We start from the raw sequence: 20,750 nt of genomic DNA, 5'->3' as shown, positions 1-20,750 counted from the left end.
TACATAGTGAGTTCCAGGACAGCCAGAGCTACATAGTGAGACCTTGCCTCAAAACACAGAAAGAAAGAAAAAGAAAGAAAAAAAAATCTTCATCCTTTGTGCCAACTCCCATAAGCCCATCCACATGCCTCTTCCTCAGACCAATCCGTCTTCTAACTTCTAGATAATCACTTCCAGGCTCCTGACCAATGAGCTAAGCCATCTACTACTACCCGTGAGTCCAAGCCACCTTCCTTCCCACACTGTGGGAATGGCTATGTTCACTACTTGAAACTTTGCTACTGGGATAATATCTCCTCACCGTTGTATTTCAGTGGAACTGACGAATGGGAACAAAGCAGGGCTAGACTCATTTCAGCTTACACCAACACACCAACACAAGCTTCGTCTTCTTCCACTGTCACTGCTGTAACAGGGCCCCAGACCTTGGTAGGGCCCAGAGATCTTAACACAACTGACTCCGTAATGAAAAGGAAGACCTAGCCCATCAAAGTCCATGTAGTTCTGGAGCGGTCTCTAAATGTACTAGCCTTGCTTTTTTGGCTTCTGCAGTTCTGCTTCTGGCTATCTGTTCTTGCTAACTGAAGTGTGTCAACCCAGGGCATTGTCTTTGTGCTTAAATGCACCCTGAGAAAGGCTCGGGGCTACCTGGGATCCCCTGCACCCAGTGTAGTCGCAGCTGGTTATTAAAGACTATTGTGCCATGTCCAAGCAGTGAATACCCCGCAATATTGTGACATGCAGAATTCTCAGTAGAAGACACATATATGGAATAGGGGACATGGGGTCTGGGTCAGTACCTCTGGATCTGGTTGAATCCACTTCAGGGCTTAGTAGCATTTAGAAGTTACTTGACCTTTCCCTTTTTCTCTTTTGTGTGTGTATGGATGTGATGTATGTATGCGGAAGATGTGCATGTATGTGTGCAAATGTTCCGAGATCAGGGCAGGACATCAGGTGCTTTTTTCTGTCACTCTCTGCCTTTATTCCCTTGAGACAGGGTCTCTCACTGAACAGCCAGCATGGCTCAGTACTCCCCCAGTCTCTGCCCTCAATAGCAGGGTTACAGGGGTACGTGGTCATACCCTACTTTTAACATAAGTGCTGGGGATTCTAACTCAGGCCCTCATACTTGAGCAGCAAGCACCTTACTTACTAAGCCATCTCCCCTACTTAAGCTCGTTGAATTTCTGAGTTTTGAGTCTTCAAATAGTTCTGCCCTTCTGGTCCCCACCTCCATTTTCTGGGATTCCGGTGGCACATATATTAGGCCTGTGACGTTGTCCTATAGCTCCCTAGTATGCTGTTCAGTCTTTCACAGCTTCTCTGTGCATTGCCCCCATGCTTTCAAGTTCAGAAATCACTTCTTTTGCTGAGTAATTCGCTCCTAATCCCATTCAGCGTTCTGTCATCTCAGACATTGTGCATTTTTCACCTTTACATGTCTGATCTATTTTTCATTTTTATGAACATAAAATGTTCATATCATTTTATGTTCAGCGTATTTCAGTCATTCACGCCTCTCTCCTTCTCTCTTTCCCTTCACCCAGTCCTCACTGACCTCTCTTATGGGTCAGACTTGTTCCTGGGTGTTGAGGAAACTGAAGTGATCGAAGTGAACTGAGGCTTTGTCAGAAAAAGCCATCTGAGAACAGTCAACATGTAGGGGAAATGTTCCTAACACAGAGGCTACTGACTGGAATCCATTAACTTCCCTGACCCTTCTGGCGTCAAAGTCAGAGCTCCTGCTCTGAGAGGCCTGAATCTGTCCTGCCACTTGCCAGGCTCTAGGCTTCAACCTTCAATCGTATGAGGGAAACAGTAAGTTGGGCTTCTTTGTTTCTTTTGGATCTTTTAGGCCGCTGATGAGATGACCGGAGACACAGTGCTGGTCTGGCCCCTTGGGCTAGTTTCCAGGCCGCTGCCAAGGCCTCGCCTGGTCTCATTCGACTCTGAAGTGGCCTTGGTGTTTGTTAATCCACTCTCATCCCTCGGGCCCTTCCTGTCTGTGGAGCCTTATCAGAGCCTACAGACCTCACAGTCCTGACTCCACCCTGATTGACAGCTCAGTCCCCAAACTGCCTAAGGGACCTTCTCGCCTGCAGCGCTCTTAGACGACCAGGTCCTTTTGCTGTGGGCATGCACGAAGGTCGGGTCTGGCAGTCTCGGAGAAACAGCGGCTACAGAGAGCAGGTGCAGCAGCCCACCGGCGCGGTGCCTGGGGCTGCCAAAGGCAACCACTAACCCTACGGTGACCCAGCTTTCAGCCGGAGGCGAGAGGGACCACCCATCTCTCCACCTCTCAGGCCCCGCCCTTCCTCGGCCCCGCCCCTTGCTCAAGGTTGACCAATAATAGAGAGTAATGCTGAACGGCGGCGGGGCGTTCAGACCAATGGAGTTGCGCGTTGTTGGACCGCAGCGCCGCAGGCCGCACCCAGCTGGACGGCGGGGGCGAGCTGTGGGTTGAGGGCCGAGGGCGGGAGAGGCCGAGGGCTGCGGCAGGCGGCTCGGGTGCGCGGCGGCCAGGGGGCGGAGCCCAGCGCGAGCCGCAGGCGAGGCGGCGGCCGCACTCGGACCCTGGAAGCTGCACGCTGGTCCCGATTCTCCGCGGAGGTGAGGCCCGCGAGCGCGGCGAGGTCTCCGGGCCTGCAGCGGGCGTAGGGCCGGGGCGGAGGTGCTGGGCGGGCAGGGCAGGGCCCGGGGCCTCTGGGGCGCCTCCGCTGCGCAGAGGAGGGCGCGGCGAGGTCGCTGCGGCGCGGGGCGCCCGGGGTCTCGGCTCTTGCGGCTGAATGCGGGGGCGAGGACGCAGCCTCAGTCGCTTCCCCGGATGGCCCCGACGGACACGGGCTTCTCTGTGGAAGTGGCCGCTCGGTTCTGAGCTGGCTGGTGGGCCTCGGGGTACTCCCGGGTCAGCATTGTGCTAGTGGTGGCCCCGTACGCTGGTCACTGCAGGGATTATGGAAAGGCGCATCTGGGTCTCGTTCCTCGGCTCTTTTTAAAAGTAACACCTTCTACCCGAAGAGGAAAAGCCAGCTCTATCCACGGATGGTAGTATTGAGGTGGTCGTGCAACTTCCTGGAAATGGGGTTTGCCTTTCCTCTCTGTTTTTTTTTTCTTTTCTTTCTTTTTTTCTTTTTTTCGTTTAGACCTCTCCCTAAAACACTTTCGATTTTGTAATTCAGTTCCTGGTTCAAGGCATTTGATAGGTGATCGAGTTTGTTTTCTGCACACCCATCTTGAAATAAATATTTTGGCTAACCTCAAACTGCTGTTGCTTTGACCATATGATTTTAGGCCCAAAATTGTTAATCTCCAAAGACCAAGAACAGAACTAATAGCTTTATGCATTACTGGTCAGTTATTACAGAGAGATTTTGTGTTTGTCAGAAGTGGATCGAAATCTTAATCGAGATAGGATGCTGACAGATCGGCTGTGTCTCCTTTGTAAAACGCATGAAAACAAGCTGAGGAGTTTGAGTGGATTCAACAGGCTCCAGAGAGAAAAGGGCATTTCAAGTAGGGAGTGAATTTTATGAGGGTGGGCTTCTAAAAATTGCAGTCTTGAGTTAAAGCCAGTGATGTATAAATCACATCTTAATTCTGAAATTTTGATGTACTCCTTTAATTCTGTGTGTGGGTAAAGTTGTGTGCTGTGCACGGTGCCCCCCACCCCCACAAGGACAGTATGTTACTTTGTAGCCCGGAATGGTCTGCCCTCTGAGTTCTAGGATTACCGTGAGGATTGATGCCACACCCTGTTAGTAAAATTGTTTTTTAAGGAAGTGAATGGTTTTGACATTCAAAACTGCTTTTTATGGTTCAGATGTGGTTTACAGTGGTGCAGGTAGCGGGGGTTGTTAGTTGACCACAGTGTAGGTTGGTGAGAGAGTCAGTAAATGAAGTGAATCTAAATTCTAACCAGTCAGCAAATGGGGTTAGCTTCCTTCCTAAGGGCTGTTTTAGACAAACTATTCAGATTTTCCCCTTAACTCTTGGTATTACATGATAATGGTTGTTTAGTTTTGTTGATTTTACACACACACACACACACACACACACACCAAAAAAACCACTCGTTTCATATAATCATATTGAATCAGGAAATTAAATTCTGGAATGCTTCAGAAGGTACTGTGCTGGCTGTCAATTTGACACAGGATAGAGTTATTTGAGAAGAAGGAACCTCAATTGAGAAAATGTCCTCATCCAGATTGGCCAATGGGTAAGCCTGTGGTACATTTTGTTAATTGATGATTACGTGGGAGCTCACTGTGTAGGTGATGCCATCGCTGGGCAGGTGGTGTGGGTGCCGTAAGAGAGCAGGCTGAGCGAGCCGGAAAGCAGCACTCCTCCATGGCCTCTGCAGCAGTCAGCTCTTATCCTCCAGAGTGCCTGCCCTGATTCCCTTGGATAACAGACTATAACCTGTAAGATGAAATAAACCCTTTCCTTCCCAAGTTGATTTTGTGTTTTAATTATAGCAATAGAAATCCTAACTAAGACAGGCCCCCAGGTATTTTTACTATGTGAGGCTTAGTTTGGATTGACTTCTTTTTCGTCCTTCTCTCTCATGCTGAATGAGCTCTTCCATATACACACATTCACATTTGAGAGAGTAGCATTAAACAAGTCATTACATACTCGTTCAGTTTCAACAATTGATTGCTGGGTATCTATAAAATTTATTCTACTTTTAAGATAACATTATGTACCTAGAAAGACTAGAAATTCCAAAAAAGTAATTAAATTTGTCCTGTATATGCATATTTTTGGTTTTTTTCAAGATGGGTCTCTCTCTGTAGCCTTGGCTGTCCTGGACTCACTTTGTAGACCAGGCTGGCCTCAAACTCACAGCCATCCACCAGCCTCTGCCTCCCGAGTGCTGGGATTAAAGGTGTGCGCCACCACGCCCAGCCCCTGCATATTAATGTTAAATAAACTATTTTCACAATAAGTGATGACATTTTAAGCTGCCCCCCCTTAAAGACAAGGTCTCTCTCCAGAGCCCCAGCTGTCCTGGAACTCCTTATGTAGAGTGGGGTGGCCTTGAACTCACAAGAGTTCCTCCTTCCTTTGCCTCCTTAGTTCTGTCCTGCTGCTTTATTGTTTTACTTTTTGGTGACAGTCTAATGTGGCCCAAGGTGGCCTTGAATTTGCTATGTAGAGAAGGCTAGCCTTAAACTTCTAAAAGTATTTAATTAAAATTTTTTATTTTATGAGTGTTTTGCCTGCATGAGTGTCTGTGGACCCCTTGCATGCCTGGTGCTGGTGGAAGATAGAGAAAAGGTGGCAGGTCCCTGAAATGGAGTCACGGAAGCTTGAAAGCTGGCTTTTGGGTGCTGGGACTTGAACTCAGATTTTCTAGAGGAGTAGTACTTGTAGTCAAACTGCTGAGTCCTATCCAGCCCTAGGAAATCAAAGTACTTAGAATTTTTGTAAGAAGTTAACATGTGCTTTTTTGTTTGTTTGTTTGTTTTTTGGTTTTTTTGGACACAGGGTTTCCCTGTGTAGCCTTGGCTGTCCTTGACTCACTTTGTAGACTAGACTGGGCTGGAACTCACAGAGATCCTCCTGCCTCTGCCTTCCTAGTGCTTGGCGTTAAAGGCATGTACCATTATGCCCGGCTTTAATATGTGCTCTTGATTGCTGAGCCACTTCTTTCCTTCCTTCCTCCTTTCCTTCCTTCCTCCTTCCTTCCTTCCTTCTTTTTCTGTGAAACAACCCTGGCTGTCCTGGACTCAGTAGACCAGGCTGGCTTCAAACTCACAGAGATCCACCTGCCTCTGCCTCCCCAAGTGCTAGATTAAAGGTGTGTACAACCATACCTGTCTGCTGAGCTATTTCTTTCCAGCCCCAACTTCTAGGTGATGATCTTTCCTCCTGCTAATGCCCTGGGAGTGCTGTGATTACAGTGGTGATGGTGGTAGGGATTGAACCCTAGACATTGTGTGTGTTAGGCAGGCATTCCACCATCTGAGTTACATCCCTGCCTTGACATTGTTGTCTAATAGCATCTAGTTGTCATATGATTGTAAATGTTGAAAATGATTGTAAATGTTGAAAATGATTGTAAATGTTGAAATTTTCAGTATCAGGGCTATGAACTGCTGTTTTAATGAAAAATATCACTGTGCATCGCTAACTAAAAGTCTGAAGCTCCGGTGCTGGAGAGATGGTTCAACAGTTAAGAGCACTGACTGCTCTTCCAGAGGACCCAGGCTCAATTCCTAGCACCCACATGGCAACTCACAACTGTCTTTAATTCCGTATCAGACACCCTCACACAGACATTCATATAGGAAAACCAAAATAAAACAAAACACCAATTCACATAAAATAAAAATAAATTATTAAAAAAAAACCTTAAGTGCTCCAAAGTCCAAACAACATGGATTTTGGAGTTAAAAGTTGTTTTTAGACTTACTTATTTTATTTATTTTATATCTATCTATCTATCTATCTATCTATCTATCTATCTATCTATCTATATCTGTGTGTGTGTGTGTGTGTTCTGCTTGCATATATGTCGGTGTAGCACATATATGTCTGGTGCTGAAACATATCAGAAGATGGTATCAGATTCCCTGCAAAGTTACAGATGTTTGTGCGAGGATTCTGACCAAACTTAAGAAGGCATTGGGTGGTAGCTGGGTGCTGAACCTTCTGTAAGATCTAAAAGTTCTCTTAACCACTGAATCAGCTCTCCAGCCCTGAATTTTGGTGCAACACGGATGTGATAGGTTGTCAGAAATGCAGGTCTGTAGTACATAGTTTATTAAACATCTCCAAAACCAAAAAGATCCCTTGGCCCCCTCAGATGTGATACACAAACTTTGTTTCATGCACAAAATTATTTAAAATACTATGTGGGCCTAAGGGGTTAACTCACTGGTAAAGCACTGGTGTAGCATGCATGAAATTCTCCTTTGATCTGAAACCCAACACTGAAATGAAAAAACAAAACCAAAAAATCAACCCGCATATGGTTTTATAAGGTGCATTGTTTAAGCTGTTGCCCTGTCTGACACATAACATGTGGAAATATTCCAATCTGGTATCAAAATTTTTTGATCCTTTGCATCTTTTTTTTTTAAAGTTTTTAAAATTTTTTTATTATTTTATTTATTTATTTATTTATTGAGACAGGGTTTCTCTGTGTAGCCTTGGCTGTCCTAGACTTGCTTTGTGGACCATGCTGGCCTAGAACTCACAGAGATCTGCCTGCCTCTGCCTTCCAGAGTGCTGGGATTACAGGCAGGTGCTGGCTGATCCCATGCATCTTGGAACACTTAAACATTCTTTAGAAACTACAGTCTGAGGATTTGGGTTGTTCCTTGCTGTATCATTTTAATCATCTTTTTGAACTGAAACTCACTAAGGCCAAAAACCAAGCCAACAGGCTGGAGTTGTGCCTCAGATGGTAGTGTGCTTGCCTAGCATGCATGAAGCTCTGGGTTCGGTCTTTTGCACCGTATAAACTGGGTGCGGGGCACAGGTTTGTAATCCAAGCACCTAGGATTACCAAGAGGATCAGGGCATTCTAAACTGTATATTGAGTTTGAGGCCAGCAAAAATGAAACAAACTAACAACCGCAATAATAACTGAATCTTACATAACAGGTTACTTAACAGATTAAATATTCCGGTGCCTTCTTAGTTTGGTCAGAGTCATGTTTCTTAAAGTAGGAATTTAGCATGATTTTAAACTTTAACAGACTGTTTAACAGTTAATGTTTGTTCTGACCTTTCACAACTAGGAAACATGTGGAAAGAGTAAAAGGAAACAGGCATAGTTCAGTTTGCCTTCGATCTTTATTTTTTCGGAAGAACAGTTTAAGACAGTTGATATGAGTAACCTGGAATGTATTGGTAGGTTGTTCTCCTCAGATCTGAAGGGGAAAAGAAAAGACATTGTTACTGATAGCTGCTAGCTTAAAAGTGTGGGACATGTTCAGATCTGGCTTCATATAAATCTGTGCTTTTTTGTTTGGTTGGTTTTTTTTATTGTCTTGTTTTTGTTTTTTTCAAGACAGGGTTTCTCTGTGTAGCCTCGGCTGTCCTGGACTCGCTTTGTAGACCAGGCTGGCCTCGAATTCACAGAGATCCACGTGCTTCTGCCTCCCAAGTGCTGGGATTAAAGGCGTGCACCACCACTGCCTTTTTAGGTGGGAGAAACTACATTTTGAACATAGGACTAGAGTCTGTAGGCCAGCTGTCTTGTGTTTTTTAAAAAAGATTCTGGGCCTGGAGAAGCAGCTCAGTGGTTAAGAAAAGCACTTAACTATTCTTGCAGAGGATCTAGCATCAGGTCACTCACATGGTGGCTCAGAAACATTTAACTCCTGTCCCGAGGATCCAGAGCCCTCTCCTGAGCCTCTCCAGGCATCAGGCATACATGTGATACACATACATACATGCAGGCAAAACATTCACATAAATAAATCAAAGGAAAAAAAGTGCTAAGGACAAGTTCTTGCCTCCCCCTCAGCCCCCCCCCCCTTTTGCTGGAGAGATGATGACTCAGCAATTAAGAACACTTGTTTTTGTAGAGGACCCAGGTTGGGCTCCCAGCAATTGCATTGTCTTAGACTTTCTAATGCCACGAGAAAACTGTTAGGATTAAGAAAATAAGATAATAAGATACCAGGCAACAGATGTTATTTTATAGAGGAGTTTATTAAATGAACAAGGAGAGAGAAGGAAAGGGGAAGTGGCACCCCAGAGAGAGACAGACAGAAAGAGTAAGAAGAGAGAGACCTCATGGAGGCCATGCCCCCGTTGCAGGTAGCCAATGACATCATAGGTAGGCGAACTAAAGCAGAATCCTAAAGATGACCATAAGCATCTTGGAGAGAAAAGGGTTTATTTTGCTTCCTTTAACACTTCATAGTCCATCAGAAGACATGAATCCAACACACTTTTTTTTCCGAGACAGGGTTCCAACACATTTTAAAATCAGAATTGGGATGGTAATGGAATTTTAAAATTTTTAAATGGAGTTTTAAAAACATTTTTGTTTACTTTTTTTCATATACTATATTTTGGTCATGTTCTCACCCACCACACACAACAGTAATGGAATTTTGATAGACACCCAAGCTAGATTCTTTTCTGTACTAGTGATGAGAGACAGATATTGGAAATAAAAACAAGCTAGGGTACATTAGAGTTCACTTACATCTGTTCATTTGCTGATAAATGGCTTATCTCTAGTTGTGTCACCTCTGTTGTTTTTCAAAACCACACTCTTGAGTGCTGCTCATTTAAGGGTAGTCTGGTGGGGACAGTTTCTCAATTGAGGCTTCTTTTTCCCAGATGACTCTAGCCTGTGTAAAATTGACATAAAACTAGCCAGGACAATGGATGGATCACATTAAATCTAGTTCTAGGAGTTATTCCGCTGTTTATTGGCCTCCTTAGGTACTTGTACACATTTGATACACACACACACACACACACACACACACACACACACACACACATGGATATACATAAACATATAAATAAAAAACATCTTAGGCTAAGTGTGGTGGTACATTTGTTTCATCTTAGCACTTGGGAGACAGAGGCAAACAGATCTGTGGAAACCCACCTTGTCCACACAGTAAGTTCAAGGCCAGCCAGTGCTGCATAGTCAGACTATCTCAAAAACAAAAGTCATCTTTAAAAAAATTAACCTGAGGGTACTGGAGAGATGTCTCAGCTGTACACTGGCTGCTCTTCCAGAGGACCCTGGTTCACTTCCCAGCAGCCACATGGCAGCTCCCAGCTGTCTGTAACTCCAGTTCCAGGGGATCCAACTTCCTCACATAGACATACATGCAGGCAAAACATAAAACATAAAAGAAAAATAAGTTCATTTTTTTTAAAAAACAAGAATTTGGGTGGTGGAAGCAGCAGAGGCAGGCAGGCAGGCAGGTGGATCTTTGTGTTCAAGGTCATCCTGTTCTACAGATGGAGTTCCAGGACAGCAGGGCTGTCTCAAAACCCTGTCTCAAAAACGACAACAAGCAACCCTCCCCCCACCCCCCAAAAGCTCACAAAACTAATCCAAAACAACTAACCAACCAACCAAACAAACAAAAGACAAGGAATAAAAAGTTGGAGTGCTGTGTTTTGTTTTCTTTTTCTTTTTTGTTTTTTTGAGACAGGGTTTCTCTGTGTAGCCTTGGCTGTTTGTTTTCTTTTTTAGACTGGTTCTCACTCTGAGCCCTGGCTGGCCTCTAAATCAGAGATTGTCCTGCTACCTACTAAGTGCTGGGATTAAAGGCATACACTACCATGCTTAGCTGGAGCACTCTTTATAACAGGAAAAAAACAAAACAAAAACAAAAACAAAAACCAAAAAACCAAACAAACCAGGAAACAAATATCCATCATTATGGCAGCGAAATGGAAAGAGACAAGATACCATTATGTATAACTATTTGTTTACTTGTGTCTTTGTATGTGTGGCGTGTGTGTGTACATGCACCTGTGTTTGTGGGTATCCTTTCAGTGATAGCCAGTAGTCTCTTTATTGTTATTGCTTTTTTCTGAGGCAAGTGTAGAACTTGATTGGTTTGGCTGCCTGGTTCAGCTGGTTTTGGCTAGCCTAGCTCGCCGTTGGGCCCATGCTATTTGTTGCCTTTGCCTTCACTCAGTGCTGTAGTTACATGTCAGCATCATTGAGCCTGGCTTTTCTAGAGAGTCAGACCTCATGTGCATGGCAAGCACTTCAGTACCCGGGTCTTTCTGTCTTTGACATTATGCCACTTATCCAGTTCACATAATGACACTGTTCTCATGTTGCAGATGAAGAAATGCAGGCATGCAGAAATGAGCATAAGGGTATATAACTAGTAGGTTGTGATGGTGTCAATGGTAATGGCCCCTATAGCCCATATATTTGAATATTTGGCTCTCAGTTGGTGTGTGTTTGGGAAGGAGTAGGAGGTGTGGCCCTTTTTGAGGAGGGGTGTCACTGGGGGCAGGCAGGCTTGAGGTTTCAGAAGCCTCCCGTCATTCCCACTGTGCTCTTGGCCTTCCCTGGCTGGAGATGTGAGCCTTTGCTGCCATGTCTTTGCTCTGCCATAATGGACTCTAACTCTAAAATCATAAGCCCAAATTAAATGCTTTCTTGCATAAATTGCCTTGGTCATGTTTTATCACAGCAATAGAAAAGTAACTAAAACATAGGTGAACTTAGGTCAGAACACAGGTGGTCTGACTCCATGGTCTAAACACTAGACATGAATCCAACACGTTTCAAAATCGGAATTGGGATGGTAAAGGAATTAAAAATTTTTTAAATGGAGGTTTTTTAAAAAAAGGATTTTATTATTTATTATATATACAGTGTTCTGTCTGCATGTACAGAGAGCACCAGATCTCATTACAGATGGTTGTGAGCCACCATGTGGTTGCTGGAAATTGAACTCAGGACCTTCGGAAGAGCAGACAGTGCTCCCAACCTCTGAGCCATCTCTCCAGCCCCTTTAAATGGAGTTTTAAAAACATTTTTGTTTAATTTTTTTTCATATACTATATTTTGGTCATGTCCTCCCCCACCACACACAACAGTAATGGAATTTTGACAGACTCCCAAGCTATATTCTTTTCTGTACTAGTGATGAGAGACAGATATTGGAAATAGAAACAAGCTAGGGTGCATTAGAGTTCACTTACATCTGTTCATTTACTGATAAATGGCTTATCTCTAGTTGTGTCACCTCTGTTGTTTTTCAAAACCACACCCTTGAGTGCTGTTCATTTAAGGGTTGGGTTTAAGTGAGAATCTTAGGAAATCTTGGTGCTGCACGTGTCGATTCAGACAGAGAACAGCTCAGTGCTCAGCGTGGCCCTTGGGTTCAGTTCCCAGGATCAATCGCCATTCTTAAAACCAGGCGTGGTAGCCGGGTGAGGTGCCGCACGGCTTTAATCCCAGCACTCGAGAGGCAGAGGCAGGTGGATCTTTGTGAGTTCCAGGCCAGCCTGGTCTACAAAGTAAGTCCAGGCCAGCCAAGGCTACACAGAGAAACCCTGTCTCAAAAAACAAAAACAAAACAAAGCAAAACAGAGTACAGCAATTTACCTTAAAATACAAAAACAAGCAATAGTTGCCGGGTGTGGTGGTGCATGCCTTTAATCCCAGCACTCGGGAGGCAGAGGCAGGCGGATCGCTGTGAGTTTGAGGCCAGCCTGGTCTACAAAGTGAGTCTAGGACAGCCAAGGCTACACAGAGAAACCCTGTCTCAAAAAAACCAAAAACCAAAAACCAACCAACCAACCAACCAACCAAACAAACAAACAAAAAAAAAGCAATAGCATGAGTATACACTAGAATGTTATTTCTAAGGGCTGGGCATGTAGCTCACTGGTAGGGTGCTTACCCAGTGTGTGGAAAGTCTTGGTTCAGTCCCTGGCGCTGTCTTCCTGCAAACCACAGGAACAGCAACAACTTAAAATATTTTGAAGATCATTTCATATAGCCTTGGTTGGCCTCAGGTTTGCAATATAGCCAAGGATGACCTTGAACTTTTTTTTATCTTCCTGCCTTTACTGTCAGAGTGCTGGGATTACAGTTGTGTACTACCACACCGGGGATTTTCGTTTTGTTTTGGTTTTGGTTTTTTGAGTCAGGATTTCTCTGTGTAGCCTTGGCTGTCCTGAACTCACTTTGTACACCAGGCTGGCCTGGAACTCACAGCGATCTGCCTGCCTCTGCCTCTCAAGTGCTGGGATTAAAGGCGTGCGCCACCATGCCCGGCTACCACGCCTGGTTTTAAGAATGGCGATTGATCCTGGGAACTGAACCCAAGGGCTCTCTCTACCACTGAACTAAATCCCCAACCCACAAATGGTATTTTTAGCATGCAACTATTACATTCTTATCAGTGCTGGAATGGTGAAAACATTTACCACTTATAAGTATGCACTGTATATACCAGACACTGCTAGATATTTTATATTTCATATTATTTTTTTATACTTCATATTATTAATACTCTTGTTATTACTTTTTCATTTTAAAGAAGTGATTTCTTTTGGCTTACAGTTCCAGTTCAGGCTTGAGAAATCACAGGGATCTACCTGTCTTGCCTCCTTTGCTGGGATTAAAGGTGTGTGCCACTATGCCTGGCTTTTTTTTTTTTTTTTTAATTTTAAATTTTTGTTTAAGAGAGAGTTTTAACTGGCATGGAGCATTCAGGCTAGCCTGGAACTTAGAGAGATCTACCTTGGCCTCATGCATGCCGATATTAAAGGCATGTGCCACCACACCTGGCCCTTTTTTATTTTAAAATTCTATTCTTTGACAGTTTCATACAAGTAAGCAATATATTTTGATCATATGCACTCCCGATTTCTCCTCTTTCTCCTTCACAAAACCTCAGACCCCTTCCTCCTACTCTCCCCAGGCACTCCCAGTATGTTCCCTTCTCTCCATTTTCTTTCATATTTCTGTAATAACCTGTGGAGTCCAATTCATGCTGCTGACTGGAATGCTGACTGATCTTGGTGATTGGTCTCATGGAAGTTATCACAGCTGCAGTGAATTGATGGGTGCAGTGGCCATGCCCCCAGGGACAGCAGTTCACAGCACTTCTGCTTATCCCGCTGGATATCTGCAGTATTCCCTGAGCCTTGGGGTGGAGTGGAGTTGATAATAGATGTCCTGCTTAGGACTGAGCACTCACTTGGTGGACACTTATTTTTAGTACTTGCACCAGTAATGAATCTCTGTATTAAGTGCTGACCACTGCAAAGAAAAGCTTTTCTGCCTGAGGTAGAGGGCAACTGTAAATGTATGTGTATACGCATAAATATTTAAAAGGTAGTTTGACAACATGCTTAACAAAATAGCAGTAGTAGGTTCCTCCCTAGGAACCTGTCCTTTAGACCCCTTTAGAATAATTTTACAGTTCTAGGCAAGAATTTCTTCCTGTGACTCAGGCCTCAAATACAATGCAAAAGCAGTTGGTTACCCCCATAACTTTCATGCCACAATGTTCTACTATGGGTACATTTTTCCCCCAATACAAGATTTCTCTGTGTAGCTTGGCTGTCCTGGACTTATTTTGTAGACCAGGCTGGCCTCGAACTAACTCAGAACAATTTGCCTGCCTCTGCCTCTGCCTCTGCCTCTGAGTACTGGGATTAAAGGCACGCCCTGCACTCCAGCAGTGGGTACATGTTACTGGCTGGTTGGTTGAAGTATGGATACCATTGCTGTCTTTTCTTCTACAACAGCCTGCATAGCATCTTCTGGCACTATGAAAGGTAGTCAGCATGGAAGAAGGTTTCAGGCCCTTTCCAGGTTGATTTTTTTATATCTTGTAGCCAAAATGTGACTTTAGCAATAGAGTCTTACCATCTGGTTTTGGTGGGCAACCAAAAACAACGACAGTAAGCCGTGTTGTTTTTAGGGTTTCTGGGGCCTCCATGACCAAGAACTCATAAGGAGGTATCCCCTGCCTGGTTCTTTTTTTCTGTCTCTGTCTTTCTTGACAGAGTCTTACTGTGTGTCCTTGCCTGGTTTGGAACTTGATTTATATAAATCAGGCTATCCTTGAATTTAAAGAGACCTGCCCTCTTCTACCTGTTGATTGCTGGGATTAAAAGTGTATGCCATCACATTTGGCTTAATTCCCCTGCTCCTGCCTCTTTTGGTAGTGCTGGGGATTGAACCCAGTGCCTTGTGCTAATTATTTTCAAATGTATAGGAATAAATACATCAATATTTTTAAAAAAATAGAAAAAAAGAAATGAAAGATTGAACCTAGGGCCTTGTAACTTAAAAAAAAACACTTATAAAGATATAAAGATACATAAACATCTGGTCTTCCCTCCTTAGTTAAACCTCTGCAAATGCCCTCACAGATACACCCAGAGGCGGATATTTTGTGTGATTCGAAACCCAGTCAAGCTGATAAGGAAGATTGGTTATCACCTTTGCTAATAGGAGAAAATCCTGCCAGTCTACCAGTCAGGGGAACGGGTTATACTGCCCTCTCAGCATGTGCGATCCAGAAAGAAAGTGGCTGATACTTAACCCCAACCCACTTTCAGTCCTGGAACATTCTCCTGTAACAGATGTTTCTAGCATCAGGCTTGTTCTTCTAAGTGTGCTGCTGCTGCTTCGATTTTTAGCAGTTCTTGAGCTGCTGTAGAAGGCAAATCCCATGAGCTGGGGTTTTGAAGAGTGGCTACACTTTGAAAGATCTTTATTTGCTGTGTTACCCTACTGGAAAGAGCTTTGCATGATTATTGACGGGCTAAACTATGTGGTGTTTTCAGGAGTGAGGTAGATGGAGCTCATTTAGGACTTCAGGTATCTTTTGATGGAAGTCTAGAGAGAGCTTAGTTAATACATAGGACAAGAAAGTGGTTCTCTCTGACCAAAAGAAGAGTTTGAGATATTTGCTGTCATTGTCATGATGGCCAATGAATAGAATTTATTGCTAATACAGTAATAGTATGTTGTAAATTTCATGTTCATTCTTTTTTTTCTCATGTTCATTCTTCAACAGTCTCATAAGATAGGTATTTTTTTTTATCACCCTCCCCCCCCCCCCCCCCCCCGTTTTATTTGGAAAAACTGAGGTTCAGATAGTGAGCTTGCTCAAGAAGTATATCTCATATGCACGTTCATGGTTTGATACAAGGTCTCACCATGTAATCCGGGCTTGCTTGGAGTCCTTTTTATTTTATTTTATTTTATTTATTTATTTAAGACAGGGTTTCTCTGTGTAGCCCTGGCTGTCCTGGACTCACTTTGTAGACCAGGCTGGCCTTGAACTCGCAGTGATCCACCTGTCTCTGTCTCTGAGTGCTGGGATTAAAGGCCTGCACCACCACGCCCACTCTGCTTCGAATTCTTCCCCCCCCCCCCCAAATTCTTTATGTAGTCCAGTTTGGCCTTAAACTTAATTTGTCCTTGTCAGCCTCCTAAATGCTGGGATTATAGGTATGTGTCACTATCCTAAGATTTAAATCTTGGTGATGCCTAGCTTTATGCCTCATAACATTCCAGCAGTTGTAGACCTTGATGGCTACCTATGGAATGTCAGATTACAGGTGGAAAACAGTAGTTGGGTGTCGATGCCGCTCCCGTCCAGCAGGAAAGACACCAACACCAGGAACTCTTCTTGCAGCAGTTTTTATTCAGGATCCTTGACTACCAGAGTGACCCCGGGAAAAGCTCCCACAGAACCTTTATAGTGTGCCTGGTCCTATCAGAAACTGCCACGTCGTCACTCCTGGTTGGTGCATTCGGATCACACCATCTCACGCTATGTCTTGTTCGAATCACGCCACCTTACGTCATGCCTTCAGGCATGCACATAAAGGGGCTTGCTCACTGCGCATGCGCATACGGTTTACTCACTGTGCATGCGCAAAAGGGGGCGCATTGCGCCGGGGAAGCTGCTATCTGTGGCTCTCCACAGTTGGGACCAACTGGCAATAACCCAACAGATGGTTGATAGAAGTTACAGAGAGAAGATGGTGACAGAAGTGTTGTATAGTTTAGTCACAATGTCCTGGCTCTTGTCATGTTGTATATCTGCCTGCTCTATTGTTACAGTAGTTTGTGTGTTTGTGTATGTGCTTGCACACATATGTGGAGGCCAGGGGTTGATGATAAATATCTTCCTCAGTTGCTCTCTACTTATTTAAGACATCTTTTTTTAAAATTTAATTTAATTTTACTTGGTTTTTTTCAAGACAGGGTTTCTCTGTGTAGCCCTGGCTGTCCTGGACTCACTTTGTAGACCAGGCTGGCCTCGCACTCACAGAGATCTGCCTGCCTCTGCCTCCTGAGTGCTGGGATTATAGGCGTGCGCCACCACCACCCGACTTGGAGACAGGTTCTTTCTCTCAACCTAGAGCTCACCAATTCTGACAGCCAGCTCCAGGGACCCATCCTTCTGCACCCAGACGTACACTGCTCCTGGCTTTTACATGGGTGCTGGGCTCCCAAACTCAGGACCTCATGCTTACATGATAAACACTTTACTGAGATGTCTCCCCAGCCCCTGTAGTACTGTTTTGTATATGCTATCTTAACAACAAATCCCTACCTATGTCCTGTATAAGATCACTTAAAGGTGTGTTTTATTTTTGAGGTAAGATCTTAGTCTGTAACCTAAGCAGGTCTAGAACTGTTTGAACCTTCCTGCCTTAGCCTTAAACTCACCTCATTTGGGCTTAAGATCACTTTTAATATGTAATGTCTCATTCTGTTCTATAATTATCAAATTGTTCCTATATATACAATTACATATATTGGCTATTAATTGTAATATAATGGGAATATGTAGCTATATCCTGTGTATGTATCATATATGATTCTGGGGACATGCTTGGCAAGTTACCACTGAGCTATATCCCTAGTCCTCTGCATTTCCCCACAAATATTCTCACCTTAGGCTAGTGCTATTGTTTAACTAGAATGTCCCCCCCCCTTGTCAAATCTGTTTAGACTTCTTTATGCTAATGTGTATAGTCAACCCTGCTCTCTGACTTAGCTGGGTCTTTTGCAGTCTTTGTGGGTTCACTGTAGTGTACTGGATACTCAGTTGTGGTTCTTGTTAGGCTTAGACATCTCCTTTTCTCGATTCCTCCCTCTGGGAGTTATACAGGCTCTTGTCTCCAAATCTAGTCAGCTAGAGACAGATAAAGCTGCTTTTGTTGTACATTTTGGCTTTGGGGATTGACGTAATTCTATGAAACATAAAACCCAGTTACAGAGATATACAAAGCCCAGTTTCATGTACAGATTGTCCACTTGTAGTCTGGAATTCCTTTTTAGATGGTAAACTGAAATTTGGAACCTGTTTGTTAGTGTATGACTGTATTTGTCCCTAGTGTCTCAAGTTGTGATTGAAAGAATTAAAACAGTGACTTTTCTCACAGTCAGATGCCCCTGGAATCCAAACAGAATTTGATTGACATTGTCAGTCCAGAATGCTAGACCAGGAAGTGTACTTGTCCTTTCATGTGTACTTATTAAGGCCTTGTTATTGAGTGTCTATGAATTAGGCCCTGTGGGGACTTGCATTCTGGTGAGGGAGGTGGTGCATTTTTGACCTGTTACTAATAGTTAACTTTACCCCCACCCCCACCCCCAGTAGTTCTAGAGATTTAGTTTAGAGTTTTGCTTTACTACTGAGCATTTAATTACCCCACCTAACAATTGTTTTTGGAGACAGTGTCTTGCAGTGTTGCTAGGGCTGGTCTTAAAGTCTTCATCTTCCTGTGTCAGCTTTCCAAATGATGGGATTACAGTCCTGAGCCATTACAACCCAGCTTAAAACAGCTATTTTTAAGATGCTTAATGAGGCCTGGTGAGATGCCTACTGTGTAAAGATGCTTGCCATGTAAGACTGAGGAGTCAGTGCTTGGAACCCATGGCAGAAGGAAAGAACTGACTTCTAAGTTGTTCTCTCCTTCACATTTATGTGCACACATGAGGAAAGTCAGGAAAACAGGGCATGGATGGCTCATGTTAAGAGCATGTACTGTTCTTGGAGAGGATCTCAGTTTGATTCCCAGAATCCTTGATGGGCTGTTGACAACCATTTGTCACTCTAGCTCAGTGGTTCTCATCCTCCCTAAAGTGACCCTTTAATACAATTCCTCATGTTGTGGTGACCCCAACCATAAAATTATTTTTGTTGCTACTTCATAACTGTAATTTTGCTACTGTTGTGAATGATAATGTAAATGTCTGTGTTTTCCAATGGTGTTAGGTAGCCCCTGTGAAAGGGTTGTTCTGCCTGTAAAGGGGGTGACCCACAGATTGAGAACCTCTATGTTTAGCTCCAGGAGATCTGCTGTCTCTGGCCTCTGTGGTTACCTGCAGTTATGTGCACATATCCCTGGCTCCCCATAGAGTTTATTTTATTTTATTTTATTTTTTTTAGACAAGGCTTCTCTGTGTAGCCCTGGCTATCCTGGAACTCACTCTGAAGGCCAGGCTGGCCTGCCTCTGCCTCCTAAGTGCTGGGATCAAAGGTGTGCACCACTACTGCCTGGCTGAAATTTTTGAAAATTTAAAGAAAGTGAGGTATAGTACGAATGTCTGTAATGCCGGTCCTCAGGAATCTGAAGCAGAGGGTCTGGAGTTGGTGTGTGCTTTGGCTGTGGAGTGAGACTGTCTCAAAAACACTCAAGAGGGGAGGAAGGGAAGTAGGCAGGGCACTGTGGCACAAACCTGTTATCCTTCTGAGTACTGGAGAGGTTGAAGCCAGGCTAGGCTACCTTATCAAAAAGACTTTAAAAAGCTGGGGTCGGTGGCCTAAGTCTTTAATCTCAGGGCTGGGAAGGCAGAGGCAAGCAGAGTTCTGTGAGTTCTGTGAGTCAGACTCTGTCTCTAATAAAAAAGGTATTATACCATACCATGAAATAGTATGATACAGTAAAATGTGGGGAGACAAGATTGGGGGAAATTCAGAGTTCTGTTTTGAGCAAGTAAGGTGTGAGTGGACATCAAAGTAGATTATAATAATAATAATGATGATGATGATGATAATGATAATAATAATGATAGTTATTATTACTACTGCTACATTCACATTCATATACATAGATAGGTGATTTGTTGTTGTTGTTCTGAAACACACTTGGATGGCTTTGTAGTACTTAACACTTTCTGGTAATTAGGCTCACAGAGATTTATATTCTTTGGGTCTAGGCTAGTTTCTTTCTTTTTCTTTTTTTGGTTTTTCAATACAGGGTTTCTCTGTGTAGCCTTGGCTGTCCTGAAACACTCTTTGTAGACCAGGATGGCCTCAAACTCACAGAGATCCACTTGCCACTGCTGTTGGCAAGTGCTGGGATTGCAGGCGTGTGCCACCACACGCAGCTGAAAAGGTAGATTTAATTAGTGTCTTCTGTAACAGTGTACTTACTCTTTTTACCCCTCCTCATGATGAGGATCAAACCCAGAAAGGTAAGCACTCTTTCACTGAGCTACACCCCTAGTCTTGAATTTACAGTGAGCAAAACCGTACCGGCTGATAGTTCTGGTAGAAGGTGCTGGCATGTGCTGAGGGCTGCCTTTCATCATCCCTTGTCAGTTTTTACTGGGGTCTGTGCCTGAACCCACTCCCACTATTCACAAGTGAGGAGTTCTTACAGCCTGAGAGCCTTCCTTAGGCTGTACCTCCCAGCACTGTTGATGTTTCCAGTAGATGGTTTTGGGAAGATACATAGCATAGCAGTCTACTGAGGTTCTTATAGCACTGAGTTATAGGGTACTTATGCCTCCTGGCCTGCTTTAGTTTAATCTTACTCCATAGATTTTTATGCAGTACATCCTACGCACTAGACACTGTAAGTTCACTGTTAGGCTTAGAAGTGTATGAACCCAGCTTGTCTGTTCTGATCAGGAAGATGGGTTGTGCTCATCTGTGGCCAACTGTGATAAATGCCCTCACCTGGCTGAATCTTGTCTTATGTTCCTTAACACCAGTGTCTTCATTACTTTATTTATTGCTGTGACAAAACATGATACTAAGGCAACTTATTAAAGGAGGTTTTAATTTGGGAGCTCGCGGTTCTAGAGGGTTAGGATTCATGACCATCATGGAGGGGAACACCGCAATAGGCACATCTCAAGCCACAGGATAGTTTACATCTTAATCTACAAGCAGGAGGAGGGAGAAATGGGCGTGGTGGGGGGGCAGGGGGAGGGAGAGGGAACACAAGAACTAACTGGGAATGGTGTGGGCTTTTGAAACCTCTTAGCCCCGCTTCCTTTCCCCTGA

At 43.9% G+C, this 20,750-nt stretch overlaps 1 protein-coding gene across 8 annotated transcripts in view; it reads left to right on the top strand.

Annotated features, from left to right (window-relative positions):
• Positions 1-2,433: 2,433 nt before the first annotated feature.
• The window catches only part of ADD1 (adducin 1), a gene marked incomplete at its 3' end in the record, with an annotated part of 60,553 nt that continues 42,236 nt past the window's right edge, over positions 2,434-20,750 (top strand). For 4 of the 8 annotated variants that reach the window (XM_084797793.1, XM_084797794.1, XM_084797797.1 and 1 more), the window contains exon 1: positions 2,436-2,613. Of the gene's footprint in view, positions 2,614-20,750 lie in introns of all 8 variants that reach the window. The other 4 variants (XM_084797792.1, XM_084797796.1, XM_084797795.1 and 1 more) reach the window with 2 other exon arrangements.

Source organism: Acomys minous (assembly GCF_964271855.1).
Source record: "Acomys minous genome assembly, chromosome: 10".
NCBI classification, from domain to species: domain Eukaryota; kingdom Metazoa; phylum Chordata; class Mammalia; order Rodentia; family Muridae; genus Acomys; species Acomys minous.
This window is presented reverse-complemented; position numbering and strand designations above follow the sequence as displayed.